A 26,318-nucleotide genomic window follows, 5' to 3' on the forward strand; every position below is an offset into this window, starting at 1 on the left:
GACTTCTTTCATTCCTTCGTGTAGGTTAGTTTTGGCGGTGCTGGGGTCCTTGGTGAGAGAAAGGATCAGTTGAGTGTCATCCGCGTAAGAGATGATGTTGAGGTTGTGTTGGCGGGCGATGGCCGCGAGGGGGCTCATGTATACGTTGAAGAGGGTGGGACTGAGTGAGGATCCGTGAGGTACGCCGCAGATGACTTCAGAGGCCTCGGACTTGAATGTAGGAAGGCGGACTCTCTGGGTTCTTCCGGTGAGGAACGAGGTGATCCATTCAAGTGCTTTTCCTTGGATTCCGATGTTATTGAGGCGTTGTAGAAGGGTGCTATGGCAGACTGTGTCGAATGCTGCAGAGAGGTCGAGGAGGATGAGGGCGACTGTGTCTCCATTGTCCAGTAGAGTTCGAATGTCGTCTGTTGCTGCGATGAGGGCGGTCTCAGTGCTGTGTTTTGCTCGGAAGCCAGATTGTGAGGGGTCGAGGGATTTGTTGGCTTCGAGGAAGGCGGCGAGCTGGTTGTTGACGGCTTTCTCGATGACTTTGGCCGGGAAAGGAAGAAGCGAGATGGGGCGGTAGTTTTTGAGTTCGGTGGGGTCCGCTGTTGGTTTTTTCAGAAGGGCGGTGAGTTCAGCGTGTTTCCAGTCTTCTGGGAAGGTAGCGGAGTTGAAGGAGCGGTTGATGACGTCTCGGAGGTGCGGTGCTATGGCGGAGTCTGCTTTGTTAAAGATGTGGTGAGGGCATGGGTCTGTGGGGGATCCAGAATGGATGGAATTCATCAGGCGGATGGTTTCCTCAGTGGAGATTAGGTTCCAGGCGTTAAGGGTGTTTACGGGGGGAAGATGGTCAGCAGATGGTAGGATGGGTTGGTTTCCGGGTTGGTTGTCAAAGCTGTTGTGGATGTCTGCAATCTTGTTGTGGAAAAAAGAGGCTAGGGAGTCGCAGAGGGTTTGAGAGGGGGTGATGTCGTTGGAGTTGGCCGAGGGGTTGGAAAATTCCTTGACGATGTTGAAAAGTTCCTTGCTGTTGTGGGCGTTGTTGTCAAGTCGATCCTTGAATGCTATTTTCTTGGCTTTTCGGATCAGTTGGTGGTGAGTGCGGGTGGCGCTTTTGAAGGCGTCCTTGGTGCTGGTGGATGGGTCTTTTTTCCAGGCCTTTTCAAGGGAGCGGCAGAGTTTCTTGGATTTCTTAAGATCATCGTTGAACCATGAGGTCTTCTTGCTGCCAGGTTTGCTTTGACGTTTTTTCAGTGGTGCTAAGGTGTCGGCGGTGTTGGATAACCATAGGGTGAGGTTTGCGGCGGCTTCGTTGGCGTTAGACGAGAGGGCTGGGGAGTTTCGAAGGAGCGATGCGGAGATTTGGTCCGTGGTGATTTTGTTCCAGTTTCTTTGCAGGGTAGGTTGGAGGTGGATGTTGGGTTTTGGTTTGTTGTAGGTGAAGTGAACGCAGCTGTGGTCAGTCCAGAGGAGGTCCGTAGTGTGGCTGAAGGAGACATGGTTGCTGGATGTGAAGATGGGGTCGAGTGTGTGACCTGCGATGTGGGTGGGGGAAGTGACTAGTTGTTTAAGTCCGAGGTTGCCGAGGTTGTCCACGAGGGTGGCAGTGTTGCGGTCGTTGATCCTTTCAAGGTGAAAGTTGAGGTCTCCCAGAAGGATGTATTCTTTGGAGGGGAGCGCGTGAGGAGTGATGAAGTCCGTGATGTCTTCACTGAATTTTGCGCGGGGTCCTGGTGGTCTGTAGAGGAGAGTGCCTCTGAGTGTTGCTTTGGGGTCGATGTGGATCTGGAAGTGAAGGTGTTCGGAGTTGACGAGGTTGGCGTCAGAGCTGGTTGAGATGCGGATTGATTTCTTATGGACGATAGCGAGTCCTCCTCCTGTGTGGCTGGTACGGTCTTTGCGAGTAATCTTATAGTCTTCGGGGATGGCAATGGTGATGTCTGGTGCGGAGGAAGCGTTCATCCATGTTTCCGTAAGGAAGGCGATGTCCGGAGAAATGGTGTCTAGTAGATTCCATAGGTCAATGGCGTGCCTGTGGACCGATCGGGTGTTGAGAAGGATGCATTGTAGGTGGTTGGGGTCGGGAATCTGTGGTGTGGTCGTAGCGGAGATGTTGTCGGTGCCGCTGAATTTGCAGGAGTAGCAAGAGAAAGGTCCATGGGTGCGACCAGGAGCGGCTTGGACGCAGTTGGGGGCGCGACCGGGGTTAAGGGCTAGGAGGGAGGCGGCATCGTAGGTAATGCGGGAAGGCTGGGTGCCGTGAGGGGCAGGGGGTATGGCGCTGGGCGCGGTCCAGGCGCGGACGGGCGTAGATGGGCTTACCTTTGGCACACCTTCGGCGTGGACGTAGCGCGTGGACGCTGCGCGTGGGTGCATCTGTCCATAAATGGAGAGGGGATGGGGCGGAGCGTGGGAGGGGCAGCAGCTGGGAGGCGGTAGCAGGGAGGAGGGGCGGGCCAGGGAACACACAACAAGATGGAGGGTCAAAGGGCACCGGGGGCTAAAGGCTGAATTAATTAAATAAATGCAGCGCGAGGCAGAATTAATTAAATAAATGCAGCGCGAGGCAGAATTAAATAAATAAACACAGCGCGAGGCAGAATTAATTAAATAAATGCAGCGCGAGGCAGAATTAAATAAATAAACACAGCGCGAGGCAGAATTAATTAAATAAATGCAGCGCGAGGCAGAATTAAATAAATAAACACAGCGCGAGGCAGAATTAATTAAATAGATGCAGCGCGAGGCAGAATTAAATAAATAAACACAGCGCGAGGCAGAATTAATTAAATAGATGCAGCGCGAGGCAGAATTAATTAAATAAACGCAGCGCGAGGCAGAATTAAATAAATGAACACAGCGCGAGGCAGAATTAATTAAATAAATGCAGCGCGAGGCAGAATTAAATAAATGAACACAGCGCGAGGCAGAATTAATTAAATAAATGCAGCGCGAGGCAGAATTAAATAAATAAACACAGCGCGAGGCAGAATTAATTAAATAGATGCAGCGCGAGGCAGAATTAAATAAATAAACACAGCGCGAGGCAGAATTAATTAAATAGATGCAGCGCGAGGCAGAATTAAATAAATAAACACAGCGCGAGGCAGAATTAATTAAATAGATGCAGCGCGAGGCAGAATTAAATAAATAAACACAGCGCGAGGCAGAATTAATTAAATAAATGCAGCGCGAGGCAGAATTAATTAAATAAATGCAGCGCGAGGCAGAATTAAATAAATAAACACAGCGCGAGGCAGAATTAATTAAATAAATGCAGCGCGAGGCAGAATTAAATAAATAAACACAGCGCGAGGCAGAATTAATTAAATAGATGCAGCGCGAGGGCGAGGCAGAATTAATTAAATAAATGCAGCGCGAGGCAGAATTAAATAAATAAACACAGCGCGAGGCAGAATTAATTAAATAGATGCAGCGCGAGGCAGAATTAAATAAATAAACACAGCGCGAGGCAGAATTAATTAAATAGATGCAGCGCGAGGCAGAATTAAATAAATAAACACAGCGCGAGGCAGAATTAATTAAATAAATGCAGCGCGAGGCAGAATTAATTAAATAAACAGTTACAGCTCTGTAGTCTCGAAGCGGTACCACCAGCCGGCCAGATCGTCAACAGGAGCTGGGATCAGGGAGCATGGGGGGAGCGACCGTGCTGGATGAGGTCCAGGTTAGTTCCGTCCAGTGAGTAAACCCCTGTTACGGGCGCGAGAGAATTATAAGTTTGGTTTTATTTAACGCATTTGATTAATATCAGATGCGTTAAATTACCCAAAATGTGTTACAAAACCCCAAGCCTCAGGATAGTTTGGTGGCACCGACGGAGAGTGCGGGGCCTCGTATACCTGAGCACGGTCCAGGTGAGGTGAGGTCCAGTCCCCTGTCATTCTGGATCACTTTTGATATCCATTGACAAGGAGGATGAGTACATAACTGTAGGTACAGGTTCTATCTTTCCTAACAGTTACTATATTTCTTTCACTTATTTGGTTGGTGTATTATTTATTTCACACATTTACAACAGTTGCAACAATTTAAGAGCAGTGGCCCTGATGAAAGCCAAGGGACGTTTTGCCCGGTAGGCAGAAACATGTTGGCCCAAATTGCGACAGTCATTTGTTCCATACTGTCGTTTGCGCTGTTCCTGTTTTTTAATTAAGGGATGTGCCTTATTTTTATTAAATATTTTGTTTAGATATATCACCCTATTTTACATTCACCACTTCTGGTTTGTTGCACTGTGTTTTCACTACTTTTCTCTACCATCATAAACTGGCCAACAAGTGGTGGTTCATAGCCAACTGTGGACCTGATCCAGTACCTACAACTTACTGTGTGGCATTGGGTCTCGATGATCAAAGGACATGCCAGGTCACAGTTTGGACGGCCAAATGATAGGACTGATCACCTGGTCTGTTTGATGGTTACCCACTATGAGATGATCTGGATTTTGTTGACCAGTTTTTGATTGAGCTCTATGCTTTGTAGTCTGTGTTCTCTGCACACGTGTTTCTCTTTTTTCTTGCTCCTTAGAATTTGCTTAATGGTGACTGTATCACCTACTGACATAGTGGAATACATGCCAGTTGAGCCAGAATAATTGGCTTATAGACCTCCTAGGTTCTTTTTGTTGTTCATATTGTGTAGCTGGGGAAGTGAACCAGTATTAGGTCTTTAAACTCGGTTTCCCTATGACCCTCCTCTCCCTGTTTGCTGTGATGATTACGAGTTGTTAAGCATTTAACGCATCCGATAATTATGAAATGCGTTAAATAACTCAACTTTCAGTACATTTAATGGGGGAAAACATACAGTATTTACTGTACCATATGGATTTTGGTGTGTTAAACACCAAAATCCACGTTATTTCCGAACAATTTGTAATAGCTGGTAGTTATCCAAATTGATAAAAAATGTACCCCGTGGTCTTGTTATTTAACATGTGCAATAAATGCCAGCTAGACTTGGAATCAGGGTCTGAGTGGGAAAAAACATGCGAATTTTATGACCTGATTGCAAGCTGGGTGGTTAGTTCCATCCAGTGCGTAAACCCCTGTTACGGGTGCAAGAGAATTATAAATTTGGTTTTATTTAACGCATTTGATTAATATCAGATGCGTTAAATTACCCAAAATGTGTTACAAAACGAAAGGTCAAACCTGCAAAAATGTAACATGGGAAAACATACGGTATTTACCATATCATGTGGATTTTGGTATGCTAACCCCTTCGATGCTCATGACGGAACACAGCCGTCATGAGCCACGGGTGGCCTGTGCGCATGACGGCTGGGTTACGTCACGACCACGCCCGCAAATGGAATGTCCAGCACAGGGCTGGTTTTCCTGCCACAGGCAAGGTGTTAAACACCAAAATGTGCATGTTATTCCCCATAATCTCATAATAGATGTTATTTATCACACCCAATAAATAACGTACCCCGTGGTATCATTATTTATCAGGGACGATAAATAACGGCTCAATTTGTAATCTCGCCCTTAGTGTTTACCACACCAAAATCTGTATGGTACGGTAAATACCGTACAGTTTCCCCTGTTAAATTTCAGTAGGTTTGACCTGCCAAAATTTAACGAAGGTTGAGGTTTTTACAAAACTCGTAATTCCGAACAGGGAGCAAACAGGGGTTTTACACACGGGCTGGAATTGGCTAACCCACTCATAACCAAGCTCTAAGTGAAGCTGCTGCTCCACAGAGTGTGACACTAGTTGCCACTTCCAACCCACTTCCAAGAAAGCCCTGGAAAAGGCTGGTTTGCAGGACACTCGGTTCAGGATGCACATCAACAGGTGCGCCAAGAATCCTCTTGAGGCGGTGTGCACAGCCAGATCTTAGTTCCTTCACGTCAGCGTAGCCGTAGGGCATCCAGCAGACAGGACAGGGACTTTGGCAGGAAAGAAAGAAGTGCAGGAAGTTAGTGTCAGAAAAATGAATTGCTTATAAATATGAAAGCTTGGAAATAGGAGCATCCCTCCCATTGTTCCTCCACCCACTGACCCTACTGGGCCCTACTCTACAGCAAATGATAGACTGAACCCTTGAGTGAAACAACAACTATCTTGTAATTTTACAGCCCTTTTATCCACAATGTTTTATCTATAACAGTTTTTGTATACTATTATTACTACCAAATAGAAATTCGTACTCATTTTACCAAGGATGAGGGGGTGGGCTAAATGTCTTGGGATTCAAACCTGCACCCTATAGATCACAAACAGACATTGACAGTGATCTTTCAGCTCGCTGAGCTACCTTAACATCTTGCTCCCCTTTCTTTTTCTCCAGAGGTGTTTGCCTGGGAAGCGGCATGACAGTACAGTACCAGGTTATGTTATATCAGATTTACTTATCCTCTGCTACCCTATAGAATTGAATATGTGGCAGCAGTCGGGTCAGCGGAGCCGCCCCCTGTCAGGCCGTGATGGTTCCAGCTAGAGCAGGGGTCTTCAAACTGGGGGCAGGACCCCTAAGGGGGCCTCAACTGTTCCCTGGAGTAGTGCCAGGCTTGGCCAAAAGAAACATTAAGCTGATAGCAGTGCTTTATTTCAAGAAGAAAAAAAATTCAGCGGCAGATAGCTACTCTGCAATAGGCCATCACTAACATCTTTTGTCATTTATATCCTAGTTGGAGTATGTGTCAAAAGGGCAGGGACTCCAAATATTATTCAAAACCCGACTACCATTTCTAATAATCACACTGTGGGTACACTTACATGTTAAAAGGCCTGTCTGACCAGAATAGTATGTTTAGCAATCATGTATTTGATTGCATTTTTAAAACGGTAACAGAATATAAATGCAATGTTCAAAAAAGTTTAGACATATTTAAATATTGGCAATTCAATAGAATAATTGTGAAAAATTCAAAGGGGGGGCCCACGATTTTTTCTTTTTCACTGGGGGGCATTAAAAAGTTTGAAGACCTCTGAACTAGTTACCTAGTGGCACTATACATCAAGCTGGCAGGCAACGCCCTTTAGAAAATGCATGGCAGTGCTTATGGCCAATCAGAGAGAAGGGTTTGCATGGTGGGGGCTGGCCTTTTGGTGGTACGCAAGATCTTAAAGGCGTCTCTCTTCTTGGGTATGCGTGTAGGTGAAGAGAGCCCCGCATTTATCGGGAATAGCGTGGGTAGGGGCTGTACTCACTGGAAGTTGAAGGTACAGGGGTGGCCGTCCTCCCTATCGGGTTAGTGATAACAGATAACTTAGATTCACTGGTAATCCAACCCGCCCCTGTCCCTCTCAATGGTACCTACCCCACCCCAACACACAAACACAGACTATCAGACTCGTGACTCATGACTTCCATGAAAACTGTGAAGCTGACCTAACTTTGACCGAAGCTTCCTGGAAAATGTAGGAGCTTCTCCGCCTGCAACAAAGTGTATTTATAGCTGCCCCAAGAAGACAGTCACACATTGAAGTGTCATAGCTTTGTGCCCATGCCCAGCGCCTAGAAGTTATGAAAGGGGAGCTTCGGCACGTCTCAAATGACTGACACTAGTCCCTTTGTTTTCCCTGGATTTTGGTTATTTATGGTGCCCATTGTAATCATGAGTTTGTCCGAGTAGTCCCTTGTGCTAATTGTGCGACATTACACATGTACGCTTGTGTTGTGGCGTGGAAATGGTTAAAAGGATGTTACTGATGTTACGGATGTTACAGTCTGGCACACTGTAAAGATGTGCCAGACTGTCTCGACGGGAGGGCAATGACGTCACACAATCTCATGTCGACGAGAACGGATAACCTCTACCAATAAAACCCACAATATATTTCCTGTTACACAAGGACCTATTTGGAGATGTGGATTGATAAAAGTAAGAGTTAATATAGTTCAGGGTTTCTCACACCCATGAGCCGTTAACAGGCAGAGACTAGAACGGAGAATGTCCATGGTTTTATAATCTGACAAGGCAAAATGCCATAACACGTGTACTTCAAGCAGAACGCGCCGTGTTTGCTTTGGGAGAGTGGAGCAGGTTGGACCGGTTACAGTAGGGTTAAGAAACTGCTGGTTTCCAGTACGGCTGTGAGCCCAACCGACCGGCAGGACGGCAGCCATTTTAGAGTCTTCAAAGGCCACCAATGCCCGGAGGGCTATGCAGCTGAGCCACAAGTGACGTCACTGTTTGTTTAGGGTAGTGGCTGCGTGGAAGCTGGGCCTGTGGGGGGAGCAGAGGCATGGTAACAATCCCCTGCCACACTATGGTGAGTTTCATTTGAACAGGTCCCGCTATTGCTTGTCCACGGCAGTCCAGGTACTATGCTAGTGCCTTCTAAATGGGTCCAGTAAACACCAGATCTTCTGATTTGCATACTGGACCAACAGGAGAATCTAAAACCTTAAGAAACTCCACGGTGATGCATATGTATTTGAAAAACAAAGTCATCTCAATCTGAGATGGCAGAACTCGGGCAAACTCCATATACATGCTGCTATAGCATACATGCCAATAGACCCGATTCAGGCGGGAGACTACCGATTTTTCAAGCCAAAAATGGCTTTATTTGAGCGGTCTCCCGCCTGAAATAGCATTTTCTATAATAGAAGTCAATGGTCAATTTTCCTTCTCCCAATTTTTTATTGTAAATCTCCCATGTCCCTGTCCTAAAATGTTGGGATATATGCTATAGGGCCTCCACCATGCCTAGTTTGGGACAGGAAAGGCTGAAATCATAGCTCTTCGTCCAGGGCGCAGTATTCTCTAATGGTTATAATTAAATCATCTCAGGTTTACAGTTTAGCAGCTCATACAATAGCCTGATATCTTCTGCGTTTTTGATATAACACATTAAATAAATTTGGTATGAACAAAACAAATCACAACCAAATAAAACATTAACAAACTGGTTTGACCCACCGCAACCCGAATCCTAGATTCCAACAGTACAACGGGACAATATGAATGGTGATAATATGCAATACAAATGCACTTAACATAACATCTTTCACAGTAATTGTCGACCTCCAGTTGTATCCAGTTTCTAGAAAGGTCTAGAAATACGGGTACAATGTGTACTATGGGAAAAACGATCTTCATTCATTACTCATAATCATTGAGGTGGAGTGAGTAAGAACCACTCTACTCTAGGAAGAACAAGAGGAAAGCATTATTCAGTGGAAGGCACCCCATGAAACTAGAGGTCATGAAGCAAGGAGGGATAAAAAACAGAGTGTACGAGGGTCATTCCCAGAGGGGTAGTTGGGCAGGAACACCTCCCAGCAAAGTTGGGAATCAAAACCAGTAAATGGAATCTCAAAGGCTTTGGATGAAACAACGAGTACCTGCACTTTCTCAGTTAGGCAAGTGTTCAGCTGGAGACCTTGAGGGCTTTGCGTACAAATGAGCAAGCAGCCAAGATAGGGCTTACTCTCTCTCCCTGGTTGATCGTAAGTGCTGGAAATGCTTCTAGAGTTTGTTGTTGACTGGTGTTCAGTTTACGGGCGTCCATGTGTAAGGCAGGCTGTGGTTATAGCGTGGAATTGGATATAAAGTGACCCTTCCTTTATACATTAATTCATTCTTGTCTTTGCAGTTTCAAAGCACTTCAAATGGCAGTTATGCTAATTATCCAATTTAATGATACTGAATGTATAACCCTAGAAGGATGAAAGACCTACTTGGCCATGCCGGGATTTTAACTCATGATTTACGTGTTCCAAAGGATGTCGCCAGCAAGCTTAAGTCACTGAGTCCTCCTGTCTGCAATAAATATGTCTATTAGACGGGAAACATTTGGATCAACGCAGGCAGAGCCACGCGTGTTCCAACTTCGCGAGCGTTACCACGCTTACCTTAACCACGCATATTCCTTAACCACGCGTGGTTAAGGCAGTGCGCAGTCTAGTTGCTGAATGACAGTAGCAGAAATCTGGACGGATCGGGAGAGGACACGGCTCGGTGAGATATGTGGGGTTCGGGCCGGGTTTTGGAGGGGATTCATTTCAATGGTTTGGAGGGGTTCAGGGTAGTTTTCAGCCTGGGGGGTCAGGGTAGTTTTCAGGACTAGGAGGGGTCAGGGTAGATTTTAGGGCGGGGTCGGGTCGTTTTCAGGGCAGGGGGGTCAGGGTCGTTTTCAGGGCGGGGTTTGGGGCAGTTTTCAGGGCTAGGGCAGGGGGTTGTTTTTTAGGAGGGAGCGGGTAGTTTTAGATGTAAGGGCTGGGACTTGGGGGGCCGTTTTAGGGCTCAAGGCCTCATAATATTTTTTAGGACTTATGGGGCGGGGTCGTTTTGAGGGCTTGGGGGGCGGGGTAGTTTTTAGGAAGGGGCAGGGACTCTTTTAGGACTCGAGGGAATGGGTTCGTTTTCAGGAGGTGGTAGTTTTGGAACGCAGTGGCACGGGTCGGGGGATTAAAAGTTACCTGTCCAATCTTAACCACGGATGTGTCCTTCCCATACATGCCTTAACAACACAGCATTTGTTGTAAAGTGCATGTGCGTTAAAGGCATATTCGTGGTTAAGAGTTGGGTTCTTGAGGCAGCGTGGAACAGGCAAGCCTGGTAAACGCATACATGGTTCCCTCACACAACCTTATTAGATATGTGTAAATGTTTTCAGTAGTGACTGGCATTCCCTAGCTGGCATTTCTTTCTGCCATGCTAAGGAAATATTTTGAAGAGGGTGGAGTGGAGGAATTGAGTGGAGGACAGGTGGATGAGGGAAAGTTTCTGTCCTTACAGAACGAGGAGCTGCCAGCTTTCGATATCAGCATCCCCCAGTGACGTCGGTCAAGCATGCACAACGGGGCGCACTGGAGGGATACAAGGTAATGAGCTATCCTAAAATGCCCGTATCGCTGAGCGGCGTGGTGCCACTGTGGAACGGAGCAGATAAGAGATGGGTCAGACATAGGGCATTATTAGGAAAGTCCGCCCGCCATCCTCACAGTAAAAGGGACCGCCCGCCATAAGGGCGGGGGTCCCGTGGGGGCAATTAGGATGCGCCTGCCACAGTGGGGGGCGCAGCCTGCATTCCTGGCATTGTGGCGGGCAGTGCACTCAGCACCGCCAACCACAATGACAGATAGGCATGTTGTGCACTTCCAAGCACAACATGGTAGGCATCGCGCAGTGCCTGCCATGTTGTGCATGGAACTGCTGGGGGGTACCATAGGTACCCCCCATGTGCACCCCCCACCCCTCCAGAGTACATGGGGGCCGGCAACGGGCCCCCGCGGTCAAATCCCGCATGCCTTTCCGTGGCGGCATTGCGGAATGGCACCTTTCCGCACCCATCTTAATATGGCTGGCGGTGTCTAACAGACACCGCCACCATATTAAACCCTTTTGCGCCTAGTCAACTCGAAAAGCGACGGACGGTCTTTCCATCCGCCGCGGTCCCTCCTGCCATAGTAATATGGCGGGGGGGAATGGGTGGCTGGCGGGGTCGGATCACGGGCGGATCGCCACCGCCATGTGGGTGGTGGCGATCCGCCCGTGATCCTAATGGGCCCCATAGTGTGCAATTTCTCCTGGTCTGTCACAGCACCAGGGCTGGCACCAGAGATGCAGGAGACTGTCAGGGGCAGAGCAGCTGTGAAGAGACCTGCCAACTAAAACAAAAATGTCATCCGTGTGAGCAGAAGGTGGGGTCTTGGAGGGCGGGGCCTTGTGCCAAAAAGTACCTAAAAGACACTTGTGCCACCACCCGCCCCAAAAATCTCCTCCTTGAAAAGTTTGCTGAGGGTGGTGGCGATGTCTGGGATATTTCACACCCTTTAATGAATGTCAGTAGTCCAAAGCCTCCGTAAACAAGGCCGTAATCCACTGTTTAGAGTGGTTTTCAGCTCGTTTTCACTGCCACCGTGTGATATTGGCTCCTCACCATGTGAACGTGTGAAGGTGGCTGATATTGTGTGTCACACCTTGGCACCGGGTGAGTAAGCAGGTCTGACTGAATGATGTTGGATCTCTGCTGCTCCCCAGGGAGTGCTCCTCTGTGAAATGGAGGTACTAGCCTACTGCCTTCACCTGCTTATAGTTAGGCATGACCAGGAGCTGTTATTTCACATCATATCATTAGTAATCATCGCATTTCATTCCAATGTTATAAATCCTGGGTGGTATGAAGTATGAAACTTCTACAAAGTGGGGAGACAATGCCCATTCCAAGGTGAACTTTGACCTTCCGGCCTCATGCAGGTGATCATTTCCGGCCACAGAATTTTCCCGGAGTGGGACACTCTGCAGCACGATATAATGACTGAGTCTTCAACCCAGGGCATTAAGTGGGCCGGGTCCCTCTGGGTGTCAGACCCTTGGTAATTAAAAATGGTCATAGAAACAGGGACCTACTTGGCCCCATATCATTGCCCTTAACTTTACTGGCAAAAACTTTTATTGATTTCTGAACAATGAATGCAAAAAATGTTAAGGTAATCCACATCAGCGATTTAGTTCCTGTTTATATTTCACACTTGACATGGTTTACTTAATCTAGCATTCCCTAAGAGTGTTCACTATTATCAGGATGTTGCTTTCTGGTCTCGAGTTGAGGCTGAAAGCAGTGCGCGTTTCTCACAGTGCCTCTCAGTGGGTCAAAACGTGATCAGAATACATGATCATCCAATCCTTGGCCCCTCTGCAGGGCACACAGACAATGGTCACATATTTCAGCTGTAATTGTGATTCAGCACAAATGTGTGTGACGGAGGTTTAAAGTTGTAAAAATATTGATAAGGTGAAAGTAATTGAAAATGTAGGGCTTTCAGGTGAATGGGTGTGTTGTGTGTATGGAGTGGTGAAGTAAAAAAAATGCGAGGAAGTGCCTTCAGGAAGGAGTGAAAAGAGGGTGGTGAAGAGGTACGAGATGAGGGGTGAGATATGCAGAAGGGGGGATGTGGAGAGAAAGGGCATATATGTCTAATATAAAGTGAACATAACAGCAGGGATAGAGTTACTCTTAAAACCACTACCCCTTCCACAGGCCTCAGTAATGATTAGTTCACAGCCCCACAATTTTAGAATTAAAACATTTTCAACGTTAATTATTTATAACAAAATCATTGCTGTTACTCATTTATCTAACATTGGTAAAGCCAGCAGTCCTGGCTGGTTTTTAGGTGTATGCCAGTTGTTGTCTTATATATTTGAATGCAATAACAGAAAGCTCGGGGAGGCTCCAAAATACTGGTTGGGTGGCACACTATAGGAATCTCAGAAATCTAATTTATTTGTATAATCCATGCCCTTGAATACATGGGCACGTTCTTTTAAACCATCAGACGTTTTTGAACACCCATGTTAAGCCCTGTTTCAACTCTTTTTGCACTCTTCCAAGTATGAGGTGCATGGCGGCGGGAAGGTACATGGACAGCAAATCTTCTACGAGTGGTGGGGTGCACAGTATGACAATATGGAAACGGCAGGACTTCAGGGCAGGCAATAGGGCAGTCCAGGGAAATTTTCAGGAGGTTGTGACTTGTAAATTTGCCAGAGGTGGAGACTTAATGCATGGTACATAGGAAAGTTGCCACCTGCTGGTAGAGTAGCTCAAATTGTCCTATTGGAATCTGGAGCCCATAACGAGCCGAGCTTCCATATGGCTTGTGTCTGTCACCCTCCCTCTACCCAGGATGTGGTGTTACGGCCAGAGTTACTGACTTTGGAACTAGGGAACCAGGTTCAAGTTTTAGTTCTTAATTTCCCCGTGTCTATATAAGCAATGAATTTGACCTTGTGTATTGTAACTGATGCTCCAATTCCTTTGGGTCGAGATTCTGCAATATTTAAACTGAAGAAAAATGCTCAAAGAAATAAAAACAAACCCTTAACAAAGGAAAGTCAAATAGATGCTCATTTAATGGATGGTTTGTACAAAGTGAAGACCGAAAACCCATCTAAAGTGCTGCTTTTCCCGCTTAATTTGTGTGCTCTGAGGCAAATATTTTATTTCACCAAACTTCCTTTTTTTCATTATTGAATATGAAAGCACTTTCAAATATGTGAGTTCAGAATACCCGTTGGACAAAAGCCTACTGTGTTTGATTTAAATGTCTACAATTTTGTTCTATAATAATCTGGGCCACTTATAGGGTTTCCATGAAACCTGTCTTGCCTCTTAGGCATGTTTAAAAACTATCCCTTTCAGTAAGTACTTTTCAGTTTAGTGCTATAATGTGACATATTAATGTCAAAGCTTCCACATGTTAAAGAAATACATTATTTTGATGAGACTTTATCACACTTTAAGTGATGTTTGTTGTATGAGTTACACAGCAAACATTTTTAGGGCTTGGTTCGTGCACAGAACCCAACAGCGAGCCAGACCCTTGGCTCGGCTCGGCTCGGCTCCCTCTGCTAATTGGTTGGCCTGCCAACCTGCTGCCCTAAATGGCCTTGAGCAAAGTGGGACTGTTTTTCCGCGGTAGCAGAATGCACCGTAATGCTGCCATTTTCTATTTTTTTACTTTGCAATCTTACACTTTGTGAAGGTTTAAAATTTAAAATATTACAGAAAGCTGTGCGGCGACTATCTGTTGCAACTTCATACATCCTCACCAAAAACATCTTAATTACATACTTGCTGTTTACCCTAACATGGAGGTGAGCGGATATACATGCTACATGTAAACACTGAAAATCTACAAAGGTAATTTTTTGCAAATAACTATTGTGCTTTCATGCCATAGAAAAATGATAGAAACTGAATAAATAAAAACCCAGTCATTTCTAAATCCATGTGAAACTATGCCCACAAAGACACTTTGTAAATGGCACACATTTAAAAAGACCCACATCTGTCTGAGATGGCAGCAGCAAAAACTGGCAGGCCAGTTGCAGGTAATCACTGCATGGGCAAAAGTCGAATCATAGAATGCGTGGGACTGTAAACGCATGAAAAGCAGTGAGAGTTTGACGAGACACTCGACATAGATTCAGCGTGCTTAGGTCTGCCTGGGGCATGTAATTCAGTGCTTAATTTGTAGAAAAAAAATGTCTGGGCCCACTCAGTAGGACATTGCAGTGTGCACCACACACTTCCCATGCAAGGGCTGCCAATGAGAGTCCCATCACAAGTACCACCCATCAATCTCCTAGCAGTGTGGCTATTCAGACAATTTCAGGACCCTAAGCTATACGAATGGCCTGGGTGGCGAGTCATTTTAAGGTGTATTGAATTCACCCACAACTGGTCTTGGGATCGTCTCTAAATTAGACAAACAGTGCCACCAAGTGGTGGACTGTCATATGTGCCAGAGTTGACAATTAGGTGCCGGTGCCCAGCACCGGAAACCACTGGCTCAAATTAAGCACTGATGTAATGATAGCTTTTTCTTACAGACGTGTTCTCCATTCCAAGGAATCACTCTAGCTTGCATCCAGAGCCGTACTTGGAAGCTATTTATTAGCAGAATATTCCTATATCCTTGGCTTTCTGTACATTTCATCCTAAAGACGTGTGCTCAACTGCAGGAATAAATCAATACCACACTGAAGGAATAAAATGCCACGGCTGCTGCTTACATCTGTCTGATGTGCTGGTTGTGGCGTTCAGTAGTGAGCACCTCTGGTTTTAAACATAGCCTGGAGGCTGAGGACATGAAGATGCTCTGGGAATAGGAGAGAGATGAAAGAACACACTAAGAAATGCCTTCATGAATTGGCCTGAAATATCTAAAATCGAAATATTCATGGAAAATTAATGTCCAGTCGAAAAAATAGAAAGGACTGGTCCCTCTTTACACTTTGACTAAAGGGAAATTTGAAATTTCAGGTCAGCGTCACAAAGGCATTTATGAGTATGGGAAGGAGGGGTTACGCAGTGCAACTTCTGTACACAGACACACCTTTGAGAATTGGCCACATTGATTCCAAATACACAATGATTTTCACCACTTTCGATGTTCTGCTCAAGTGTACCACCTGGACTGATGGAAACATCTCTCCTATGAATTGTAAAACCCGTTTTGATATAAAATGTCTCCTTTGCCCCTTTCTCCTCATAATCATCATGGCTGCTGCGCACTCCAGGTCAATGGGGAGCTGTTGAGCGCTGGTTCCATTGTTAGGACCTACTTGGTTCCTTCATTTTAAAGTTCTACGGTTGAGTGACACACCACGTGTCACAACAATAGCACTTGTGTGAGTCTCTGTATCAATAGGAGCAAAGCTGTGAGTGAATGTGAGTGTTAAGAGGAGCAGAGCGCTGAGTATTTGAAAAGCAGAGCTGAGTAACTATAGTGATCTTCTCCTTTTGTGCTTTGAAGCAGCCTAAAGTCAGTCAACCCGCTATACAAAATAACTGACATGAGCAGGACACTAAGTTAGTTCCTTCACTGCAGAGGGCCCAGTGAGCATGGATAGTATCAGGAGCAGAGTTCCGAATGAATGTAAGCATTTTCAGGCACAGGAGTCTTATTATTCCAAGCAGAAAGGAGTGCAGGTCTGTGTAAAGTCCAGATCAGAGCTCTGAATGAGGGGTGCTGTAAGTGGTTACCTGCAGTATAAGAAGCAGAGCTCAATGCTATAAAAAGTAGATATCTGAATAAATAAGGGTAGTATTCTGAGCAGCAATAAAAGCAAATCTGGGTATTACGTAGAATAGATTTCTTAGTGAGTGTGGCTCTTATTCAGGGCTCTAAGTGAGTATATGTAGTATCAGGAACAGAGTTCACCTTGTATATGGACACTATAAATCAGATGCTCCGTCCATCACCACCCCCTTTTGTACCGCTTTTGGCCGCCACAATTGTGGCAGGGTATGCTCAGACGTGAGTCCCTTGCTCACTATGCCACTGGATTCAAGCAAGCCGGGCTGAAGACGGCTGAAATGCCAGAAACCGGTCCTCGGAAGCTTGTTTCCGGTCCAGGGAAGACATGGCTTGGCAGTTCGGGCTGGAATGTTCACATGAGGTACAGGGTCAGACTGATTTGCATATAGCCATGTCTGAACTGGGGTGGCAGAGTGGGCTAAAGAACGGTGATGGATTAAACCCAGATCTTTTGACTGGGTGTGAGTGTTTGATTGATTCAGATGCTCCGTCCATCACCACCCCATATAAAAAGTAGACTTCTGAGTAAATACGGATAGTATTCTGAGCAGGGATAAAAGCAAGTCTGGGCATTATCTAGAATAGAACTCTGAGTGAGTGTGGCTCTTATTCGAGCTACAAGTGAGTATATGTAATATCAGAAACAGAGTTCAGCTTGTATATGGACACTGTAATAAGTAGACATCTGAATAAATATGGGTAGTATTCTGAGCAGTGATAAAAGCAAATCTGGGTATTACGTAGAATAGATTTCTGAGTGACTGTGGCTCTCGGGCTCTAAATGAGTATGTGTAGTATCAGGAGCAGAGCTCACCTGGCATATCAATACTATAAAAGTAGACATCTGAGTAAACACAGGGAGTATTCAGAGCAGCGATAAAAGCCAGTCTGTGTGTTATGCTGAGCTGAACTCTGAGTCTGGGTGATAGGAACAGACATGGGGCATATGTACAACTATTTTTATCACTTGCAAACGGAGATTCGTCCTGTTTGTTGCTGCTAAAACAGCTTTTGCCATGTCTCAACCCTATTTTACGAGTCTGTAACCTATTACCAACTTGCAAAATAGGGTTTGTGAATCGCTATTAGGAAGGGTGTGCAAAGGGCGTATCTTGCTAATGGTGAGTCGCAGGGGGATATACGATTGTTTTGCAACTGGAATAGAATTGCAAAACAATTGCAGTTTACCGCCTACTTCAATTAGGTGGTAAACCACTTGCAAACAGGAAGGGGTCCCAAAGGGACCCCTTCCATTTTGTGACTGGTAGCGAAAATGTTTTTTAAAAGCAGGCAGTATTCCCACGGGCCATTGCCTACTCTTAAAAATAAAAAGGAAACTTTTCATTTTTCTTTTATAAAAGCATCCCATTTTCCTTTAAGGAAAATGAGCTACATTTTGAAAAAAGAATTCCTTTATTTAAAAAACAATTACAGACATGGTGGTCTGCTGACCCCAGCAGGCCACCATACCTGTGATTACAGGCCATTCCCAATGGGCCGCAAAATGCGACCAACCTTATGAATATTAACGAGGTAGGTCATTTGCAACCCCATTGGGTATCGCTAAATGTGTCTGAGACACATTAGTACATTTCATTTTGTGACTCGTAAATTGCAAATCACCAAAAATCGCAATTTGCGAGATGCAAAATGAAATGGTCGTACATGTGCCACTATATGAGCAACACTGGTAGGTAGCAGCAGCAAAGCTCTGAGTGCAGATGTGCAGAATGAAAACAAGATCTGAGTAAATTTGGGTCTTATTTTGAGCCAGGATTATTTCGAGCACAGTTGAGAGCATGTCAATTCTGCTATTATCTCGGAGATTATCACATGATACAATTTCAGAAATTGTAAGTAAAAGCCTGCAAGAATATACACGGCTGCTGGCTCGTCTCTGCACTCTCAGCACTGGCACCAAAGTCACTCTAGTTGCCGGCAGTGTGTTTCAAGTGCCAAGAGCATTTGGTCGACTAAGGGCCACTCAATGCGGAACAGTGCACTAAAATGACGGTTTTAGCATGGGTGCTCATGCCCTCGAGGGCACATCTTGGAAATGGGCATTCTGCCAATGACTTTATTGGCATTTAGCCAAGTTTGGAATGTATTGCTTTTCAAACAAATCTCTGTGTGCGAGTGGTGCTGATGGCGGTGAGGAGACCAGTTTGCTTCCTGGATCAAGTTGAGCCAGGGGGATTCTCCCTCATATTAAGGTTCAAAATGTTGATTTATGTGACTAAAGGAGTTACTGCACTGTGCTCCATTACTGAAAACTGCAACTGCACCCTTTACCTCCTTACTCTAAATACCCCACTGTTCTACTGGTCACGATTAACAGGTCCTGGTGATCAGAAGAGGCGCTACTCTGCCACCGTCGCGACTAGCCAATGGGAGCTGAGTGGGATAAAATCAAGCATTGGCTACTGTCGCATCCCCATCCTCCTCCTTGATAACGATATATGCTCCATTTCTATTCATATGCTGGCAACCTCCTTTACGCATGCCAATATATTTTTTGTCCTGAAGTTAATTGCAAAACATTGATTGAATTAAAATGACGCAAATGTCAAACCAATGGAAAATGATAAAATGTTGTTTAGTCTTCTTTAGTCAGAGGGGGTGTGGGCTGCTGGAAAGTGTCCGAGCATTGCATTCTATTTGCAGTCAGGCATCCGTGCACAGAAGCCAGGAGTCCTGGAGGAGAAATCCATATCTGTCCCGTCACAGGGCAGTCACGCGCCCATGCCGGTGAGTGATGGCCTTTCCCATCATTTGCTCTGCGCCCCGCACTCCGGGCCCGATAAGCGCCCCTGGAAAGGCGGCTTCAGCACATCTGTATCAGTGTCTTGCTCAGGACGCAGGCTGGGTCCGGCGGGCTCGCGGCTGACTCACATCCTGGAGCCTCGTGCTCATCAACAGTCCGATAAAAATGTGCATGTTTACTACAATAACTGGCGTGTCAGTGCCCAGTCCTTTCCTAAATTATTGCTAATATCGTTCCCGCAGCCCCTTGCATGGTTATGAAATGAACAGCATTAAAGGATGCAACAATTTCATGTATCTTAACAGGTCCGAGAGGTCGAGGACGGCAGGGCAGAAGAGGTGCATCCTGGGAACCTCCTGGTGATATTGTAGAGCTGAAGCCATACAGGAGCCCTACAGGAATGATTCCCGCAGTGCGCTGCAGCATCTGAAGAGGCGGCGCTATATCACTGATGCTCAGTCCACGTCAAGCCATTGGATCAGAGCAGTCGATTCAGGTGAGTCACTCTCCTTGATTCCAGTTTAAAATGCTCAGGGTCTAAGTCATGCAGCAGCCCAGGTGTTTGTACTTGAGCTTTAGGAAAAGCCAGTGCAGACAGCAGAGACCTGCTTCAGCCTGCTTTCAGCACATCCGTATGGGTGCAAATGTAGCACAAACCTAGCAAGAGAGGGCGGTGCATGAAATTGTGGCGTATGGGACCCACATCAAGATTATGTATTCAAGTGAGATGGGAAGCATCGAAGTCTTGAGTTGTGGAGCACTGAAGTTGGGAAGCAGGGAGGTTCCTTAGCAGTTGTGGTTGCAGTGACCCTTGAAGAGCTGTACTTTGGGCTTCTTTCTGACCGGCACGTATGTGGCCGGATGCATGGAGGGATGGTGCAGATACCGGGATGCACAGTTTTTCTTTCACTGTCCTGCTGGTGGTCTTATTGTCTTGTCAACTTGGAATACACACAGGGAGCGTGGAAATCAGTCCGTCTTGGCAATAATGTTCAAACCAGTCCTACGCTGCAGAAGGACGCAAAGAGAATGGGGCCATGGGCACTTTCATGACTGGAGCACGGCGGCCCACCCTGCTCTGAAAGCAGCTCTGTAGCCTGTAGCTCACCAGGGAAGGGCCAGCATGGCTGAATGACCAGTCTTGCTCTACTCACATACACTTGATCCAAGCTGAGCTGTGTGGAGGGTGGTAATAAATGATTATACACTATTCCCAAGTTCCATGCCAGGTATTCCTGATCAAGATAATCCCAAATACCGTCTCAAACAGAAACCAGATCCTGTGTGTAATACAAATTGGTTCACATTAGGAAAGTGTATGTATGTATGTGTATGTATGTGTATTGTTATATAGCGCTCGACTTACCCTAGGGCATCTCGGCGCTTGCCTTAGGAACCCATCCTGGCTTTTCCCTGTGAGATAACCCGTACTGGGCATCCCCAAGGTGAAAGCCAGGCATCCCGCCGCGTGCTAAGGAGAGAAAACGCTTCTGGATTTCTGTTTCACCATAGAACTAAACCTGTTTAGATATTATCTACATGGTCGCTCTTGTGGTCTAATAAATGTTTTTGTTGCCAGTGAGTTGGTACAATTGAGAAGACTGGTCCTGTGACTAGATGCTGAGCTGACAGTGGAGGCACATATTTTCTCCATCCTCTATTTCACAATTATCCTCTCAGTAGGCGTGGCAGGTGTCAGTGGCAGAGGGCGGGCGGGCAATGCATTTCTTCAATGGACTCTGTATATAGTGGGAGCTGTCTTTGAAAGTGGGGGTGCATCAAGGCACACCTTGAATAGCATGCAAGCAAAACAAGCGAGCTCAACCTCCCCAAAGAGGACAAATGAAAAGAATAGCTCTACAAGATTAATGTAATAGTGCAAAGCTATTGACTAAAACCCTTGTGTTGAACAGGCAGTTCTTAATGAGCACTCGTTAAATAATCCACCAATTCATTCAGGATACGCTGTTTGTAGCAATAGGAAAGTCCCATTTGGATTCAAGAAAGAATTGTCACTCAAACATCAGATTCAAATATTTCTAAATACAGCAATTCTGAGACCAAGCAGCAGTTCACTCACATTAAGTACACTCTTGCCCCCACCCGAACATTAGTCTGTCAGTTTTTGATAATATACTCTTTGTCCTGAAGAACCAGCTTTCCAATTCCAGTAGGTAACCCAACTTTGTCGCAAAATATAAGGTTATATTTTGCCATCCCCCCACAGTTCCTGTCCCAAGCACAGATTCACATGAATTTCCAGAGGTTCCTGCACAATGCTTAGATTTCACTCTCCACAGACACATAGTCTTGTAATTTAACAGGTATCTGCATTACAGTTAAGCCCACCACATACAACTGACTCACCGAAATCTCTGTATTACACTTTACAGATAACCCGACACATACAGCCGAAGTCCCATAAGGTTCTACGGTACACTTCATAATTAAAGCCCTTCCCTGGCCTATGCCTTAAAATGACCCTCCTCCCACACCGAAAGCCCATAATGACCATAAACCTCCCACTTACACCCGGCTGAAGCTCTGTACAGTTCGGAAGCCTCCCTTGGAGGTCAAGACCTCCCAGACCTGACGCTCTGCCTTGTTGCCGCATCCACCCTCCTGTGGGGCTGCGAGTCCCTGGTGTTTCCCCTCCAGGGCTGCAATGCTGCTTCCGCTGACTGTGTAACCCCCCCAGACCTTTGATAGGCTAGGCAAGTCTTTCCCATCTGATCTTCCATGGGTGACAATGGTTCTGTATCTGCTGAGGCTTCCCTCGGGTCCTCCAGGAGACCACCCTTAGCTGAGAGTGCTCAGTGGGGCTCACCTTTCCCAGGGTGAGCTCACCTCCGCCAGCTGTCAGCGGGCCTGTTCTTCTTCAGGGGGTCTCCTCCTTGGCTTGAGGATGCAGCTCTGGATCAGGAGTAAGAGAAGATCTCACCGTCCATCCAATCTCAGGTGCCAGAGGAATCACAGGAGCTGCTAGAGGTGCAGTCAATTCGTGACTGTCCCTGTAGTATCTCCGTAGTCTCACACAGTCCCTTGCACACGCCATGGTCTTTCTTCACCTTTGTCTTTCAGTCTTTCATACCCTAGATTTGCAGGCGCTGTACAAGGTTTGCTGCTTCACACCCACTTCATTGCACTGAATTGCTGTCTGCCTCTTCACTGCTGCAGTCACTGCACCGCACCAGTCAGTGGTCTCACTACACATACAAAACAAAGAACACCACAGACCAGGCCTGCTTCCAGGCGCGAGCCAGCCGCCAGGAAGACATTAATAGTCCTCTGTTTTACAACTGGGAAACAATTCATTTGCAGATTTGCTGTCAGGTGGTAGCAGCACGATGGTGCCCAGAGCCAAGCCTACCAGTGACCCCAGGGTGGCAATCACAACTTTACCATGCCACGTCACAAACTCAGTCACGTGCCCAGACATTCACAGCATTGGATGCCAGAACCATGGATTATATCCCTTCTGCCAACTACTGAATCCTCTTGGGGACAGGGAGCGGGGAGGGAGGAAGGGAGGCAGGGAGGGAGGTAGGGCGGGGTGAGGGAGGGAGGGAGGCAGGGAGGGAGGTAGGGCGGGGTGAGGGAGGGAGGGAGGAAGGAAGGAAGGAGAAGCAAAGGAGGAGGAAGAAGAGGGAGGGGAAGGGCAGAAGGGAGGAAGAGATGCAGGGGGAAGAGGGAAGGAAAGAAGGGAGGGGAAGAAGGATAGAAATACGAAACAAAGGGAGGGGGAAGGAAGAGAGAAAGAGAGGGGAGGAAAGGAAGGAAAGAGGGAAGTACGAGAAAGGGAGAAAGGAAGAGAGGTATGGAAGAGAGGGGGGAAGGAAAGAGAGGCGTGAGAGAGAAGGAAGGGAGAAAGGAATTGAGGGGGATGAAGGAGGGAGGGAGAGAAAAGCAGAAAGGACAGGGGTGGAGGGAAAGAAGGAGGTGGGAAGGAAGGGAATGGAGGGAGGGAGAAAGTAAAGGAGAGAGAAGGGAATAGAAGGGGAAGACTCAAGAGGGAGGAAGGGAGGGGAGGAAAGGAGGGGGATGGGAGTGGAGGGGAAGGAAGAAGAAAGGAAGGGTGGTAGGTAGGGAGGAAAGACGAAATGGAGTGAGGGGCAGAGGGAGGGAGTGAATGTGTTTTCTTAAAACTGTTATGGTTATAATGCAAAGATAAATGCCATTAAAATTCATCAGTTATTGCTTGCGAAGCGCCATAAAGCCCTGCTCCAGATCTAACAGATGAGATAATCTGTGATGAGTTCACATCTGACCACCAAAAACAGGATTCCCGATGCAGGCCCTGCCTGCCCGTTGTGTCCTTTGTCTCTCTGTGTATAGCAAGCACATGGGTACATGCAGGTATGTTAAATGCAATGTATGCAGGTGTGTTACATACCCTGCATGCAGTGTGCAATTTGTACAAGAACAAGTGCTGTGCCCAGAGTGTTTCCCAGATGGCCGCCACCAACGGTGCCGAATATCGGGGTAGCCACATGCCATGGCTGTCTAGTCTTGATCCCACCTAATGTCTCTTTCACTCGCCACCCTACACTACGTGACCCTTGACCTCACTCCTGCAGCCTCCTCTGTTCATCCATTCTTCATCCCTCTGTCACTGTTTCCTTGTCTTTTTCTTCCGCTTCTTTCCCGCTTTTCTCTCTTTCTATTATTCTGGGTCAAAGTCAGATTATGAGAAATAAATTACAGCCTTCAAAAATGTGTGCAGTGTACCCCACCAGAGCCACACGCTCTTACTGAGGGGAAACATCCTTTACAACGCAACTTTTACCACGCAGTGCCTTTACCACGCAACTTTTACAACGCAAACCATTACAATGCATTGCGCTCGGGGGCGCTCTAGGATAGGGAATAAGTTTAATTTACTATCCAACACCTTCCCTAGTGTCCACGGGGACTGGCGTTGGAATAGTAAATTAAACTATTCACTATCCAGCACCCCAAAGCGCTATGCGTTGTAAAGGTTTTCGTTGTAAAAACCGCGTTGTAAAGGCATGCGTAGTAAAAGCATGCGTTGTAATGTCATACATCCCTTACTGAGCAGTGCTTTTAAGTGCAGTGCACAGAGCCCTCTTTTTCCATAAGCCTCAGCTTGTATCAGGAGCAACACGTGGCGGAACAAGCCCATGCACCATATTGTGATGCGCTCATGCCCCGGGATAGGGGTGTGCCCTCTGGCATGGGTAGCACGTCATCCACTTTTTGTACCACAGATAGGGCATAGTGACTGGTCACTCTGTGTGTTATATTCTTTGCTTCAGGGACTGATAATGTCATTAGTGATGTCATCAGTGATATCAAGTGTGATGCCATCTCATGATGCACATGTTTGAGGTCAGCCATTCCCTGCGCCCTGGCCGCCTTGTGGTTACAGCCCTCTGCTCACTGTCTTTGGAATATTGTGTTTACACTCAGATACCAGCACCGCCGCAGCACAACAGGGGCCTAGGCCAACCTGAGTGATCCGGGATCTGCGACTGGCCGCCCTGAGGTTGCACTGACGCACCTCAGCAGCTCAGGAACCGATGCAATGACATGGCAGGGTCTATGATGCCCAGGTGGGTGGCAACAGCACTTTGTGGTATGTCCCCTGGGCACTGCCTGCTGTGGTTTATTATTCGGTGATGTACGGTCCTCATACTGTATGGCTTTTCAGGAAGACTAGCAGTGGATGGCATTAGCTGGGATATCCTATCATAAGAATAATTCATCGAATCGCAGAGCTGGCTCTACTGTATGGCTTGAGACAATGTGCTGGGTTGCAGTCCCATTCATTCATACTGTGAGAAATGTTTCCTGTAAATGCGGACAGCCCCATGCCTCTGCCTGTGGTATAATCCTTTCTGGAATTCTCCATTTCCGGGCCTATATATTTTTTTGCAATTTTCCCATTAGATTCCTCAAACAGGGCTAGGTTTATTAGCAATTAAATCCCCCTCCTCCTATGTATGTGCAATGTATCCTTAACTAGAAAATTACTAAACGCTAAATCTATAATAGTGCGCTTGGTAGCTCTTTGTCTTGTTTTTCAGACAAGCCAATACATCACATTTTATTAGATGAACATAGCTATCTTTTTATTTTCTGCATCACTTTGTAGTATAGATCATGAGACAGAGAGCTGTTGAATTTTACCTTTTTGTTTTTTACACTGTATCAACCTTCAGTCGGCTGCTTGCACTGCATCACTGTGCATATTCTTTTAATAGTGATGAACTGCTCTAGAGGCCTTGGCGCCGACGTCATTGACGGTAGCGCTCTACAAAAAATCGCCGCGCCCTGGCGCGGTGTAGATACTGCGGACACATCGAGAAGGGCTTGGAGAGCTCTTCAGCGGCGTGCCCGCCTCCCAGTTCTATTTGCTCCAGCGGTCCCCCTTCGTAACAATCCCTTACTGGCCTGCTTGGAGGAAGGCGGAGGTGTGGTTGAGCTAGATGGCACCCAGTTGCTAACCTTTGCAGATTTGTACCCGGATGGGACATTTAGGCCCCCCCTTGCTGGTGTAGATGGCGATGAGGGAGAAATTTGAATACCACAAACTCAGGACGGCATGTCAAACATTGTGGGACGGCTTTCCGGAAGCTCCCCCTACATTTCAGGCTCTGCAAAATATCCTTGCGCGAGCATCACCACGCAAACTTGTGACCAGACTATACACAACCATGCAGGACCAAGGTCCGATTGTCAAACCACAGTCCCTGAGGCTCTGGAATGAAGACTTAGATCCCCGCTAGATGAGGAACAATGGGCCTTTTGTTGTAAGCAGCTGCTCGAATTATCCCCAAATTACAAACTGCGCCTCATTCACTTTAAATTTTGCACAGGTATTATAGAACTCCTATTAGCTTACACTGCATGAGATTGAGGGAGGATGCCAGATGCTGGAGATGTGGTTTTGAGCCTGCCTCATTCCTTCATATGGCCTGGGAATGTCCAAAACTCAGGGAATTCTAGAGTGACATTTTTGAGGCGGTCAATCAAATAGCCATTGCTCCATATCTGGGCCTGCTAGGCCTT

General features: G+C 46.5%; 1 protein-coding gene across 3 annotated transcripts in view; it reads left to right on the plus strand.

The window, feature by feature from the left end:
* RBM47 (RNA binding motif protein 47) overlaps window positions 1–26,318 on the plus strand; it is a 378,578-nt gene that overhangs the window by 134,687 nt on the left and 217,573 nt on the right. For all 3 annotated transcript variants that reach the window (XM_086963935.1, XM_086963942.1, XM_086963947.1), the window contains exon 2: window positions 19,592–19,782. The gene's annotated coding sequence lies outside the window, so the exon portion shown is untranslated. The remainder of the gene's footprint in view (window positions 1–19,591; window positions 19,783–26,318) is intronic.

This window comes from Lissotriton vulgaris, chromosome 3_2 (assembly GCF_964263255.1).
Source record: "Lissotriton vulgaris chromosome 3_2, aLisVul1.2, whole genome shotgun sequence".
Classification (NCBI taxonomy): domain Eukaryota; kingdom Metazoa; phylum Chordata; class Amphibia; order Caudata; family Salamandridae; genus Lissotriton; species Lissotriton vulgaris.